The sequence below is a fragment of the Nuphar pumila genome, chromosome 11 (genome assembly GCF_984573655.1).
Source record: "Nuphar pumila chromosome 11, dmNupPumi1.hap1.1, whole genome shotgun sequence".
In the NCBI taxonomy this organism is placed as follows: Eukaryota; Viridiplantae; Streptophyta; class Magnoliopsida; order Nymphaeales; family Nymphaeaceae; genus Nuphar; species Nuphar pumila.
Window position 1 is genome coordinate 11709381 of NC_143259.1, and position 16182 is coordinate 11725562.

The window sequence follows — 16182 nt, forward strand, 5'->3', positions numbered from 1 at the left end:
AAGGCAGTCAAAAAAACTTTATATACGATTCTATCATGCTCATATGTGCTCTAAGGCGGTCAAAAAACTTTATATGTGATTCTATCATGCTCATATGTGTTCTAAGGCAGGCAAAAAACTGTACATGTGGTTATATCATGCTCATATATGTTCTAAGGCAGTTAAAAAAACTATATTTGTGATTCTACCAGGCTCATATGGGCTCTAAGGCAGTCAAAAAACTGTATATGTGATTCTATCATGCTCATATGTGTTCTAAGGCAGGTAAAAAACTGTATATTTGATTATATCATGCTCATATGTGCTTTAAGATAGTCAAAAAAACTGTATATGTGATTCTATCATGCTCCTATGTGTTCTAAGGCAGTCAAAAAACTATATATGTGATTTTATTCTGCTCATATGTGCTCCAAGGCAGTCAAAAAAATGTATATGTGATTCTACCATGCTTATATATGCTCTAAGGCAGTCAAAAAAATGTATATGTGATTCTACCATGCTCATATGTGTTCTAAGGCAGTTAAAAAACTTTATATGTGATTCAATCATGCTCATATGTATTCTAAAACGCAGTAAAAAATTTGTTTTTGTGATTCTATCTGCTCATATGTGCTCCAAGGGAGTAAAAAAACTTTATATGTGATTCTATCATAATCATATGTGCTCTAAGGCAGTAAAAAAACTGTATATGTGATTCTACCATGCTCATATATGCTTTAAGGCAGTCAAAAAGTTGTATATGTGATTCTACCATGCTTATATGTGTTCTAAGGCAGGTAAAAAACTGTATATGTGATTTTATCATGCTCATATGTGTTCTAAGGTAGTCAAAAAACTGTATATGTGATTCTACCATGCTCATATGTGCTCTAAGGCAGTCAAAAAACTGTATATGTGATTCTACCATGCTCATATATGTTCAAAGCTAGTAAAAAACTGTATATGTGATTCTATCATGCTCATATATGTTCTAAGGCAGTAAAAAAACTGTATATGTGATTCTATCGTGCTCATATATGTTCAAAGGCAGTAAAAATATTATACTAAAATATTATATAAAAGGTCAGTATTGATAAACAAAATATACTGAAATAAATTATATCCAATGCACCTAAGTTATGGCAATCAAAGTTATATGAAATCTAACGACATGCAATATATCACATGAAACTTTCATTCCTGAGAGGCACCTGCAATCGAAGTTCTCCTGTTATGCAAAAAACAGTTGAACTCATCTCGGAGAACATCGACAATTGTTTCATGAAAGTAGTCACGCATTGTGTCATTAACGATCTGGCGTACATCATCACCGAAAAAAATAGGATGCTTGGAGCTGATGTTGACGGGAGAAGTCTGTGAGCCGTGATTGAAGGAAACAACGACTGGTGAGGAGTTCATATTACTCTCAAACCCGAACACATGACCCTTTTTGGGTTCACCTGTTGCAGTCACACATACTGCATGATCAAATGATGGATGCTGAGTAGAGTCATCGGCATATCGCTCTACCATCTGTTGCTCATATGCCTTCTACAAAATAATGTTTACATTATGCATTAATAATTAAGAATTACAATGTTTATGATAACTTGTATATTACAATGATTATTAATATAATAAATATATACCATTGTCGTTCTCGCCTTCTCTGATACAAACTCTTCCGTGGTCTTACGTTTATGTGTTTTAACAAACACATCCTTGTATAGCACAATGCCTCCTTTTTCTGCTTCCTGCAAAGTGAAATGATAAAAGATTTAGTTAACTGGTTTGCAATAGTACTTATAAAATTGACAATATATATATTGATGAGTTACCATTTTCTTCAGGTGGCTCTCAAAAGTCTTAGATTCACCTGTGTGTAGATGGGCTTTGGGCATTTTCGCTCGATTTTGTGCAGCCTTCGCTGAATGGTTTTGAAATGCATCCCCCGCCCACTTGTCGCACATTCCCTCCATATAATCTTTCTTGATAGTAATAGGGTCATGCCCTTTCCACTGTAGTGGATCATCTATTCCGTCAGATGTTTTTTTTGCTGCAGTCTTCATATTGTGCAGCATGTCTGCAAATCGATTGGCAGCCACCTTCTGCCACACCTTCCTTGCATCATGTTCCTCCATCGTAGTCGCGAAGCGATTCAAAGCCTATATATATTTTTTGAAAGTTAGTAGACATGACTATAACAAAAGATTAAATATAAAACACATTAACTATGACAAACAACTGTATACCGTAAATGAGGACCGCAATCTGTCTATCACCTCTTTTGGATACTCTTTCCATTAAGCGATCGGTCCTGGTAGATATTGAAGTAGTGAATTTCTAATATCGCGTACTACTTCTTGTGGCTCAAACCTCGTGCTGCACATGAATTGGTACACAATAAATATCAATATACAATATTTATAAGATATGCAATAAGTGAAAACAAAATACTTACGATCGATTATCGATATACACTATTCGAATGAGTCTTCTTGTGCCAGACTAAGAAGACTCTGCATCCTGTGTTGGCTCCTGACTTGTATGATCAACTTGTGTAGGTGGGTCATGTGCACGCGAAACATCATCTGTAAAAAAATATGTTAGAAATTCTCAGAATGCGCATTTCAACTAATCAAGCATCCAATTAGTTAAATGATATACCTATCAAAGGAGCCCGTGAAGATGAAGGCTGAGTCTGGCTACTACTGGATGAACGACCACTATAAGCTCTACAAACCATATTCTAACAAATAAAAAATGTCATGCAATACATTCAAATTATTTCAAATCATTCACATCAATGCAATACATTTCAATACATTCAACTAATTCAAATAAAGTACTGCAATACATTCAAATCATTCAAATCATTGGAATACCTGCAAATCATTCACAGCGTTGCAATACATTCAAATCATTCACATCAAGTATTGCAATACATTCAAATAGAGGTTTGTATTACAAGATTTTGCTCACTAGCTTGAAAATTCTTCCTCATCACTTGTTTGACTTTCATATTCTTCTTCTTCCTTATCTTCTTCTTCATTGTTTGCCCATCCACTTGGTATATCATTTGGATCACATTCTTCTATGAATATTTCATCGACCAATGGAGATATGACATGCATATCATGCGCAACATCATGACCATAAGAGAAGTAATAAATATCATCTGATTGATAGTAACCACTCTCTTTAGTTAACTTGTCTTCATGTAACTGATCATACTCAGGGTATAGTTTGGACTTCACCTTGCAAACTGCCCACCATTCATTTCTATCTGACTTTTTTGTACTCGGATATAAAGTATAATAAACTTGTTGAGCTTGCGAGGCTAATATGAATGGTTCATATGTTCCAAACCATGATTTATGATTCACCTCCACGATGCCTGAGGCTTTGTCGACTCTTGTTGTAGTTGGATCAAACCAATGACACTTGAATAAAGTTACCCTATTATTTATGCCTAAGTAAGTCAACTTCATTATTTCCTCTATAACACCATAGTAATGATGTTCATTTTCACCGTAGCTGCTACCCTTGACACACACGCCACTATTCATCATTGATTTGTTTATACCATAATCTTTTGTATGAAACCAATAACCATTTACGATGTACCCGTTCTAACATTGCACAACTTTGGTCGGACCATTTTATAAATCACATATTCTTTGATCTTTAACATCACCATGACGGACATACACACAAACACAAACAATGATTGTGATCACGACCAATTAAGTAACTTAGTGTTGTTTACAAGTACATAATTTATGTGAGCGTCCTTACCAACTCTTTCAACCACTCCACAAACTTAGTTTCACATTCTTTTTGTACTTCTGCATCAGTGAGATGTGAAACTTCTCTTCGCAACTCCAGATCAAATCATCTGCAAATCACAAATACTTATATTACCGAACCATATATGCACATATAGAACATAAAAGGATTTAGAATTGTGTTGCGTCTACATATACTTACTCGATGTATGGGTCGATCGCTGAGCAATTAAAAAGAATATAAATGTGTGTTGCATCTTGATCTTGATCTGCCAAGAGTCTTGATCAGCAACTACCAAATGCATGCCCAAGTGGTTGAAATATCGACAGTTTGTCAACTACAGTTACTTGTTCTCCATCATCGTTACAAGGCGGGCATGTGTAACGTGTTGAAATGTGCGGTTCAAAGTACATAGATGAGAAATTTGAAATCTCTTCTAAAGTGCAAGCCTCACAAATAGAGCCTTCTACTCTTGCTTTATTACGAACCTTTTTTTTGAGGTCAAACATGCATCTGTCAAAAATATACATTTCAAATTTGAAATATCTGTCATTGAAGAGACAAATATAAGAAAACATATACCTTTTAAATGGGTACATCCACCGATATTGCACAGGACCACCAACCCTTAGTCCATATGACAAATATATGATCAAATGTTCCATAACATCGAAAAATACTGGCAGAAAAATCTTTTCTAGCAGACAAACAATAGTGATGAAAGAGTCCTTAAGATTCTTTACATCAGATACTACGACTTCCGATGCGCACAATGTTCTAAAAAATCCACTCAACTCAGACAATACCCCCATATAGGTTTGTCTAACATATCATGGAATGCTAGGTTTATCAATCGTTGCATAAAGATATGACAATCATGGCTCTTCAACCTATATAACTGTCCATCGTCAATCTTCACAGCCCGAGCAATGTTAGAGACATATCCATCTGAAAATCTCAACTGTCTCAACCATTGACATACCTGCTTTATTTGATCAGGTCCAAGCACGTACCTTGACTTCGGTTTCAGTACTTTGCTATTATACTCTTTGAGTTCCAATTCTCATCTTTTACATATTACTTTTAAATCCATACAGGCCTTCGAATTATCCTTTGTTTTTCCTTTAACATTCATTACTGTATTGAACACATTATCAAACACATTTTTCTCCATAAGTATCACATCCAAATTATGTCATATCAATATGGTCAGCCAATATGGTAGTTCACAAAAAATAGTTTTTTTGTCCAATTATGATCCTTCTCAAATCCAAGGAAGGGCGTCAGACTACGGGCATCTGTTAATACATCTGGAAAGTATCACAATCTTCTTAAAATCTCTATGCCAGACAATTTTGTGGGTGGACCTTCCATTTTAGTTGTGCCTGCTCAAAACACATTCCTTTGTCGTCAGAACATATAATCGTTGGGTAGAAATCGATGATGACACTCAAACCAGCAAGACTTCCTTCCATGCGTCAATCTAAAAGTTTTTGTATCCTTCATGCAGTACGAACATGCCAACCTCCCATGTGTGCTCCAACCAGATAACATACCATATGCAGGAAAGTCACTGATTGTCCATACAATAATGACCTTTATATTGAAATTTTGTTTTTTTTTTTGCATCATACGTGGTAACACTGACATCCCACAATACTTTTAGTTCATCAATCAATGGCCTTAAATATACATAAAGATTTTCGCCAAGTGAGGTCGGATCAAGGATCAACAGAGACAAGAAAAGATTTGGACGCTTCATACACAAGCTTGGTGGAAGGTTGTATGGAGTTACAAATACTGGCTAACATGAGTATGGAGTTGATCTATCTTCAAATGGATTAAATCCATCTGTATATAGGTCGAGTCTAACATTTCTCACTTCCATTGCGAAGTTCTGATGAGTACGATCAAAGTACTTCCAAGCTTCTGCGTCAACAGGATAGGTGATCTTGTCTTTATCATGTCGAACTTTATTTGCATGCCATCTCATGTGTTTAACTGTCATTGAAGACAAATATAATTGTTGCAATCTAGGAGTGATAGGAAAGTAGCAGAGTGACTTGTATGAAACTTCTTTTGATCTTGTGCTACCATTGCCTTTTGTCTTTGGCTTGAACCGAGGATGCTCACATGACGAACATGATATGTTATTTTCCTGATCCTTGAAATACAACATGTAGTGATTTGGACAAGCATCTATCTTTTTATACCCCATACCTAGAGCATTAACCATAACCTTCGCACGATAGAAATTTTATGGCAATTTCTCATCTTTGGGCAACATACTCTTCACAATCATGCACAAATGGTCAAAACATGATTGACTCAAATTATACTCGGACTTTAAATTCATTAGTTGAAGAACTGCAGATAAGATAGTGTGACTCTCACAATCGTTCCAAAGTGGCTCATCAGCATCTCTAAGTAAATCATAAAATCTACTAGCTGCATCGTTTGATGAGTCTTCATCTACTGCAGTTGTTACATCACTGGGGCCCATAGCAGAACACAGTTCTGTTCCGGCGGTATCAAATATCAAATCCATATATGAATTATCGTGCACCATATTCACACGTGCATCAAAATTGTTTCTAAATTCTTCACCATGAAACGTCTAATTTTGATAATCACTCACAAAACCCTTCTTGTATAGGTGATGTCTAACGTCATGAGGTTCTACAAATCGATTGTTCTTACAAATCTTGCAGGGACACCTAATCCGACCTGTAGGATCTACTATACTGACACTTGCCATTGCAAATTCAATAAAACTTTCAACACCATCTATATATTCATGCGATAACTCATTGTCAACTATCCTACGATACATCCATTTACGGTTTGCAGTCATTTTGTCGTATGATGTTATGAATAGTATCCTAACAAGTTAAAAGAGAATCATCATAATGCTATGATGAAAAAAATATCAAATTTATCATACAATATATGATGTCATACAATCACAAGAAATATGATGCATGCATTGATAACTTAATATTTTCATGTATAAACTATTCATAACACGATACATTCATTTGAAGCATGCTTTCATTATACAATTTCACATGTAAGTCATAATCAAATTGAAAGTAACTACATGCAAGCATGGATACAATCACATCAAACATTGCAATACATCAAAAATATTCATATCAAAAAAATATCAAACATGTATCTGCAGCAAACACACTCCAATATCCCGCTAACTACTACTATGCCTAGCATGAAATCCGTACTCCAAAAATAAGAACACTTCTATTCTCATACATTAAAATCATGCTCAACATGATCTCCAAACTCTAATAAAGTAGTCCTAGATATCAACAATTAAGTGAGTGTGTGAACAGTAAAGTGTTGCATTCAATAAATTAAATAACATGTGATGTGCTTGCATCACTTACTCACCATGGGTATTTACCCGATTTGCATTATTTTTGTCACTTACTTACCACGGGTGGTGGAGCACAAGCGGGATCTGTTGAAAAATTTGCAAAAGACACTGTGTTAAAATGAAGTCACCCTCTACCGAAAGAAAAAAAATTAGAACAAATATCGAAGTCAGACGGGATTTCGGCGAGGCGGAATGCCTCCCGGGCGTCGACCACCTCTCCGTTTAGCCCGACCGCGCTCGAATTCGGCCGGCCAGTCAGTAGGCCAGCGATGTACGACAGCAGCACGAGGTCTTCGAAGACAATGATCGTCCCCTAGAGCGACAGGCATGGGGTGATGCTGTGGTTGAGGAACTCGGTGATCGTCGGGCGCCACTCGGCCCGTCGCCCCCCTGCCGGAAAAAAAATGAGGCAAGAGGGGCGACCCCTTGCCGAAAAAAAAACATGAGGCAGGGTCGCCCCCCTCCCCCCCCCCTACCGAAAAAGCAGGGGGGTGACCTCCTGCTCGAATAAAAAAATGAGGCAGGGGGGCGACCCCCTGCAAAAAAACAACAAACGAGGCAAGGGTCGCCCCCCCCTGCTGAAAAAAAAGAGGCACGAGGGCAACCCCCTGCCCAAATAAAAAAATGAGGCAGAGGGGCGATCCCCTGCCAGAATTAAAAAATGAGGCAGAGGGTCGCCCCTTTTGCCGAAAATGCCAGGGGGCGACCCCCTGCTAGAAAAGCAGGGGGGCGACCCCTTGCCCAAATAAAACAACGAGGCAGGAGGGTCGCCCCCCTGCCCAAAAAAAATGCAACAGGGGGCCGACCCCCCTGTCGAAAAAAACAAACAAGGCAGGGGGGGACCCCCTGCTCGAATAAAATAATGAGGCAGGGGGGTCGCCCCCCTACCGAAAAAAACAAACGAGGCAGGGGGGCGACCCCCTGCCAGAAAAGCAGAGGGCGACCCCCTGTCCGAATAAAACAACGAGGCAGGGGGGTCGCCCCCTGCCAGAAAAAACAAAACGCGACAGGGGGTCGCCCCTCTGCCAGAAAAAATAATCGAGGCAGGGGGGGCGACCCCCTGCCGAAAAAAATAAAAGAGACAGGTGCGTCGGGCGGGCGAGAGAGATGAAACAGGAAAGAGAAAAAGGGCTTTGATTAGGGATTTATGAGAAAATTAACGATGGATTTAGCAACGGCCTAATTCTGTCACAACTCCGTCATAAATTTACATGACCAGTTAGCGATGGAATATTTCCGTCGCTAACGGCATCACTACGTAGCGACAGAAAAACTTTCGTCACCAAATCCGTCGCTAACCATCGTGTGTGTTGCGACAAAAACCTATCATCACTAAGCCGTCACTAACTAGAAACAGAGGTAGCGATGGATTAGTTTCTCTCATTAATCCCCCGCAACATTGTGACAAAAAAAATCCGTCGCTAATTGGCAATTTTCTTGTAGTGTTGGTATGACAAATAATTCTAATTCTCTCAACTTGTCCCAATCATTAGTGTCAATTTTTAATGGTGAGAATTATGAATTCTGGAAAATTAAGATGAAGACTTTCTTTATCTCACAAGACCTCTGGGAGTTGGTTGAAAATAGTTATGCAGATGTTGAAGGAACAAAGGCAGCGAAAAAAATTGATGTAAAAGAAGCCTGAAAGAGGGATGCAAAGGCATTGTTAGTACTACAACAGACTGTGTCTGAAACCATTTTTCCAACTATTGCTGGTGCTACAAAGTCAAAAGAAGCCTGACAACTCCCGAAACAAAAATTCCATGGTGATAAGAAGATCACAACAGTTAAACTTCAAACTTTAAGAGAGTTTGAAACATTTCTATGAAAACCAGTGAGTCAATTCAATCTTTTTTTTATAGGCTATCTACTATTGTAAATCATATGAAGACTTTTGGTGAAATTTTAGATGATAAAAAAGTAGTAGAAAAAGTTTTAAGGTGTCTACTTTCTAAATTTGATCATGTTGTTATTGCAATTGAAGAGTCCAAGGATTTATCTGTGTATTCTATTGATAAACAGATCTTCAGAAAAAATGTTGGAACATGTATTTCAATCTAAAGTTGAAATTCTAAAAGAAAAGAATAGTCAGTGTGATCAAAAGAGTGAAGGTAGAAGTCGACGACGAGGAGGTTTTAGAGGATCCTTTCGTGGACGTGAAAGAGGTTGAGGAAGGTTTTATGATACCCCTCAATGAATGATGAAATAGAAAAAGGTAATCAAAATATGTTCTTTAGAGGGAAACAATGCCATTTTTGTAAGAAACTTGGTCATATTGAAGCCCGATGTTTTGAAAAGACAAAGTAACAAGCAATTTTTGCAGATGAAAATGAAAATTTGTTTCTTGCAAGCATGAATACTAATAGTTGCAAAAGCGAAATGTGGTTTGTAGATAGTGGTTGCAGTAATCATATGACCAGTGATAGAAGTCTTTTTAAAAATATTGATGAGACTGTGAAGTCAAATGTTTGGCTTGGAGACAACAATAAAGTAGACGTCAATGGCAGAGGAACAATTGCAATCAAGATAAAATCAGGTAATGAATGATACATTTAAGATGTGTATTATGTTCTTGGTTTGGCTCAAAACTTACTGAGTGTAGGGCAATTGGTTAAAAAGGGCTACACTCTTTTATTTGAAAACGACATCTGTGATATTAAAAACAAGAATGATACAGTTCTTGTAAAAACAGATATGGTTCAAAATAAAATATTTTCACTTGAAATGATCAAGATAGATGATTGTGCTTTTATGGCAAATAGTTCTGATAAATCTAAATTGTGGCATTTGAGGCATGGGCATTTTTATTTTAATAGTTTGAAACTCTTGCATAAGAAAAATTATGGTGGTTGGTTTGCCAACTATTAATTGTACAAATGAGATATGTGAAGGGTGTGTTTATGGTAAACAACACCAATTATCATTCTCAATTGAAAAAGCATGGAGAGCTAAGGAACCTCTTGAATTAGTTTATGTCGATATATGCGGGCCCATGAGAACTCCTTCATTAAACAATAGCAAATATTTTTTGCTTTTTACTGCGATTTTACTAGAATGAGTTGGGTGTACTTTCTTACTTCTAAATCCCATGCATTTGATAGATTTAAGAAATTTAAGTTGTGAAAAATGAGAGAAGAAAAACTATAAAAATATTGCGCATAGATAGGGGAGGAGAATTTGTATCTGATGAGTTTGGTTTGTTTTGCAAAGATCATGGCATTCACAGGCAACTGACAGTAAGAAAGACACCACAACAGAATGGAATGACAGAAAGGAAAAATCGTACAGTGGTAGAAATGACACGCAACATGCTAAGTGAAAAGCAGGTGCCTAGCGAGTTTTGGGCAAAGCCATCAACACTGCAGTATATATCTTAAATATTTCTCCAACAAAGACAGTTCAAAACAAAACACCTTATGAGGCCTGGTGGAATAAAAAACCAAATGTAAGTATGTTGAAAGTATTTGGCAGTATAGCATATGCTTTGATTGATTCTTCAGAAAGAACCAAGTTAGATAAGAAAAGTGAAAAGTGTATCTTTGTTGGTTATAGTAATGAAGCTAAGGGATATCGTCTCTATAATCCTTCTTCTAAAAAATTGATTATAAGAAGGGATGTTATTTTTGATGAAAAAGCTTGTTGGGAATGAACCAATAATGAAAGCGTGAATTTGCAAATTGATGAAGTTGCACCGCAATCAAATCATACTAATGAAGCATTATCTCTAGAAATGTCAAGTATGAGAGATGAATTCATAGAAAATATTGAGTCTACATTTGATAATGACACTCCTCCAAAAAAGGTACGGTCTCTGAAAGATATTTATAAATGAGATTTTTCTTTTGTTGTACTAGAACCGTCATCATATGATGAAGCATGCACATATAAAAAATGGATAGATGCAATGAAAGAAGAAATGGAGGTCATCAAGAGGAATGACACATGGAAGCTTTCCAACTTGCCACCCGAGAAAAAATCAATCGGAGTAAAGTGGGTTTATAAGGTCAAGTATGATGCTGGTGGAAATGTAAAAAAATATAAGGCAAGGTTAGTTGCTAGAGGGTTCATGCAAAAATATGAAATTGATTTTACTGAAACGTTTTCACCTATTGCAAGATTTGAAAGAGTGAGAATGATTCTTGCGATTGCAACTCAATTCAAATGGAAAGTTTATCAATTTGACGTTAAGGCTGCATTTTTAAATGATTTTCTAAATGAAGTCGTGTATGTTGACCAACCATCTGGATTTGTTGTTAAAGGAAAGGAAGAAAAAGTTTATAAATTAAAAAAGGCTTTATACGAGCTAAAACAAACCCCACGTGCATGGTATAATTGCCTTGATAAAGTCTTCAACGGAAATGGTTTTCAAAGAAGTGATAGTGAATCTACACTCTATGTCAAAGTAAACAGGAATGAATTGCTCATTGTAAGTGTCTATATAGATGATATTATCTACACTGGTTCTTCATCTAAGCTTATTGCATAATTTAAACATAGTATGATGAAGGAATTTGAAATGTCAGATTTGGGGTTGCTATATTTTTTTCTTTGTCTTCATATCGTGCAATCCGAAGAAGGGATTTTCGTGTCTCAAGAAAAGTATGCTTTGGAACTGCTCAAAAAATAAAAAATGTTGAATTGCAAAGTTTGTGAAACTTTGAGGAATGCGAATGAGAAAATGAGTTTAGAAGATGGAATGGCAAGAGCAAATGAAAGATATTTTAGAAGCTTGGTCGACGAATTAATGTATTTAACTCACATTTGGCCAGACATCGTATTGTCAGTCAGTATGATTTCAAGGTTTATGCACAATCCATCTGTGCAACATCTAGGCGCAGCAAAAAGGATTCTCCGTTATATACGGGCAACAATCAATTATGAAATTTTTTATAATCATGTTACTGACTTTAATTTGATTGAATTTACTGACAGTGATTGGGCAAACTCAATGAACGATCAAAAAAGCACAAGCGATTTTGCATTCGGTTTTGGTTCAGGCATTGTGTCGTGGTGTTCAAAGAAACAAAATTCAATAGCGTTATCATCTTGAAAATCAGAATATATTGTTGCTACATCTGCTACCTGTCAAGCAATCTGGATGAGGCGTGTTTTGAAGGACCTGCATGTGAAACAAAAACTCCCAACTAAGCTCTATTGTGATAATCAGTCTACCATTTCTATTGCTAAAAATCCTACCTTTCATGGTAGAACAAAGCACATCGAGCTTAGATATCATTTTATAAGAGATGCAATGGAAAAAGGTGAAGTAGTGCTGAAGCATTGCTCTACAAATGAACAAGTTGCTGATGGTTTAACAAAAGCCCTGTCATCTCAAAAATTTCTGATGTTCAGAGAATCCATAGGTGTGCAAGGTCCTTCATATTAAGGAGGAGAAAGTGTTAGTTAATGTTCAAGGTTGTGGGTAAGAGCATCCAATGCCCATGTTTGATTTGGTGCTCAAGGTAGAAGAAAGTGGGTAGAGCATCCAATGCTCACGTTTATAGATTGAAGAGCACTCAAAACCCATGTATTGTAGTGTCCTAGTTTATAGGGATTTATTTTTTGGTAGAGGCTAGAAATCGAAAAAAGGTGGTGTACGTGAGTTGTGTTCTTAATTTTTAGCTTAGGCTTCCTACTTTCATGTAAAGGCTTTGCTTTTAAATAGGTATCTTTCTTTAAGTTAGTTTGTAGAGAAAACAACAAGTTTGTGAATAGTAACTTTTGAAGTTTTGCTTTTCAGCTGTTGTATTATTTACTATTTTCTGTGCTGCCATTTTCTTGCTTTTACCTCATATTTTCTTCAACCCCGCGACCACGTCCTCCGTCACTGACCCATAGATCCACTCGACCCGCCCGCCCCACTCGGTCTTGTCCTCATACCGGCATGAGATGATGGAGACCGCCTCGGTGACGGTGTTGGCATCGAGCGACACCCGTTCCGGATGACATGGTGGTCTGCGAGAGGCCGCACCTAGAACTCGGCAACCGGGATCGAGTCGGCAAAGAGCTGCGAGTTGCCGAACTGCTTTGGGAGCTCGACACGGGTGGCTGCGAGCAGCTCGTCGTCGGCACCGGGCTCATCGGGGTTGAAGAGGACGATGGAAAAGGACGGCGAGTGGAGACAGTGCCGGTTCTGGCCGAAGACGCCGGAGTACTCATAGGTGTGGGGAGGGTCGTAGCCATAGAGGGCGAAGCGCTGGAAGAAGCAGCCGGTGCCGACGTAGACGGGACCCTGGAGGCCGTCTAGGGCACGCATGTTGCCATCAAAGAAAACGATGTTGTGGTTGGCGTACCGGTCGAAGGGATCTATCCCTTCGAATAGCTGCAGGAACTGAATGTAGCAGATGCGGTCGCCCCCGCGCTCCATCGTGAAGCACATGCCCTCACAAAGCTTCTGAGAGTTGTAGATGCAGTGGTCGCAGTCGAGGTTGAGGATGAAGGGGCCATTGGACAAGATGGTCGAGGCTCGCACCATGGCGTTCATGGCACCAGCCTTCTTGTTATGGTCGTAGCCGGGTCGCTTCTCGTGGGACACGTACACGAACATGGGGACCCGCACATCCACCCCAGACAGGTCAATGATCTTCTCATCAGGGGAACCCATCACAGGGTTGGCACTGGGAAGCTTTGGTGGGCAGGTTATATGTCCCCCCCCCCCCCCCTCCCGGAACACGCACTGTAGCTACAGTGCATGTTCCTGGGGTGCACATGCAACACACTGTAGCTACAATGCGTGTTCTTGGGGTGCACGCGCAACAACCCTTGATCTGCGCTCAAGATCACGAGTCACGACCTTATTATTATTATTAAGGGTCTGTTAGGTTAACACCAACCAGTGCGTGCGATCAGGTGCAATGTGATTACACGATTTTTACCTTTAAACTGTGCTGCTGCACCTCATCACCCACAATATATGAATGAATGAATATGTTTTTGAGGGATACCAGGGGTTTTGGATCAAATGATATTTTAGATCACCATTGATATATAGTGACTTTTAAGAGGAGAGATCAATAGTGATTTGACAAAATACAAATTTTTGTGTTTTGAAATCACCATCGTCCGTCCGTCCCTTCAATCACCACCCTGATCTCATTTGGACCAGGTCTTGTTTCTTGGTGTAATAAATATAAAAAAAGGTTAATTACCTGAATGATGCCGGCGTGATCTCCCTTAGTGTGGTCGGCACTGGGAACGACCCAAGTACCCGGCCAATGCGAGCCGTCAGCCATCCCTTGCATTGTAGGCATCGGATCTCTTTCAAATGGCGTCAGACAGCCCGTTGATCCTCACCTTGAACTCATCATACTCCCTCTTCAGCCTCCTCCTGTCCTTCACTAAGTCCTCCTGGTCCTTCTTGAACTTGGCAGGGTCCCCTTTTTGGGAGAAGAAGCTGTCCGGGTCCTAGGCTCTATTCCGTGCATCCTGCAGAACGGAACCCACACCTCCGCGAACGCCTCGGCCTCAGCCATGGCCTCGAAGGTGAGGAGGCTGCCCCCGTCGTCGGAGATGTAGCAGGCGAGCTTCTCGACCAGGTAGTTGGCGGCGAGAATAGAGAGTGTGGTGTTCGCAGTGACCAGCGGCGGCTCCTTCTATGGGTCGGCCGTCGACACGAAGACGTCTACGTTGACACAAAGACGTCTACATCGACACGAAGACGTCTACATCGACACCAGGGAGGTCGGACTGGCCGTTCGTCGAGTTCGACGAGGATGGCGTCTCTCGAACTTCTCACTGAGGGCGGCGAGGTCCGTGGCGCGGTTGATTGGGTTGAGCTTCGGCAGCTGGTCCAGTATCCATGAGAAAGTGAACCAGATCTGGCAGACGATGGACATGCCCCAGAGCCACATCGCGTCTGGGTTCGGGTGGTTGACTCGCCAGGTGAGGAAGAGGGCCAGCACCACCAGCCGGATCATGATCAGCAGCCTACTTGGTCCAGTATCCACGCAACGACAGAACGTTAGAGGATAATAATACACAACGTTTACTGCCGGCTCTCTGGTGAATTTCTTCACCTATGTCACAAAGAGATACGAGTCTGACATGACACGAGTTGAGATTATTAAAGCTATTAAAAATACTATCAACAGAACAAAAATAAAATAATAATGTCTTAAAGTGTCAGAGTCTTGTTAGCGTGTCATAGCGTGCGTGACTCGTATCACCCACGACACACCCTTTAAGAAGCAAGAAAATTTGGCTTACCTGTATGGGCTGAGGATCGAAGCTGGGATGGGGATCTTCCTAGTCAAAGGCTTCCAGGCTTCTCCATGAAGTCTGACATGCTCACATCTATGCTGTCCTCATCAACCACCCCATGACCGCCATACCCACTACCATCATCTCTCCAGAACACACTCCCAATTCCATAAGTCCCCTTGGTCTCGAACAGCCACCTGTTGTGGTCAAAGTCCCCTGTTTGGCTTCTTAATAGAATTGACTTGTTTGACTTCATCATGGACATGCGCCGGTCCATCTCCGGGTTTGGGCCCGCCGCTCGAATTGTCCTCGACCCTAGGTCCACTGTTGGCCTCACCACCTTGGTATGATGAGCTCGGACCGTATGGAGCCTGGTCGTTCTCTGGTTTGACCGATGACTGGTTGGCAAACATCAGGTGGTTATCCAGCGTGGAGGGCATCATCATCGTGTCATTGACGTAATCCGATGATGAGTAATCGCCGGAGAGGAGAGGGTGGTGTATGTTCTCCGTGGAACACGGGGCTGCGTGTTCGGGGTCCGAATGAGTGCCACGTTGGCACTCATTCGTCAGTTTGGGTGTGTACGAAGGAATATTGCGGATCCCAAGATATTCCTCCGTACATATCTCTGAAATGAGTGCCAACGTGGCACTCATTTGGACCCCCCAACATGCGGCCCCGTGTTTGCAGGGGGAACATACAACCTGCTCGCGCCGGAGAGGTTAAGTTCATCGTCACGCAAGAGGCTTACGACTCGGCCACTCGCAAACTTTATGGTTGGGGGAGGCCTGGGCGGCATGGACTTCTTTGACTGGGTGCGC

At 40.0% G+C, this 16182-nt stretch overlaps 1 pseudogene; it reads right to left on the minus strand.

Annotated features, from left to right (window-relative positions):
• Positions 1–12951: 12951 nt before the first annotated feature.
• Positions 12952–15638, minus strand: LOC149821968 (cellulose synthase-like protein D1; annotated as a pseudogene).
• Between the last annotated feature and the right edge of the window lie 544 nt (positions 15639–16182).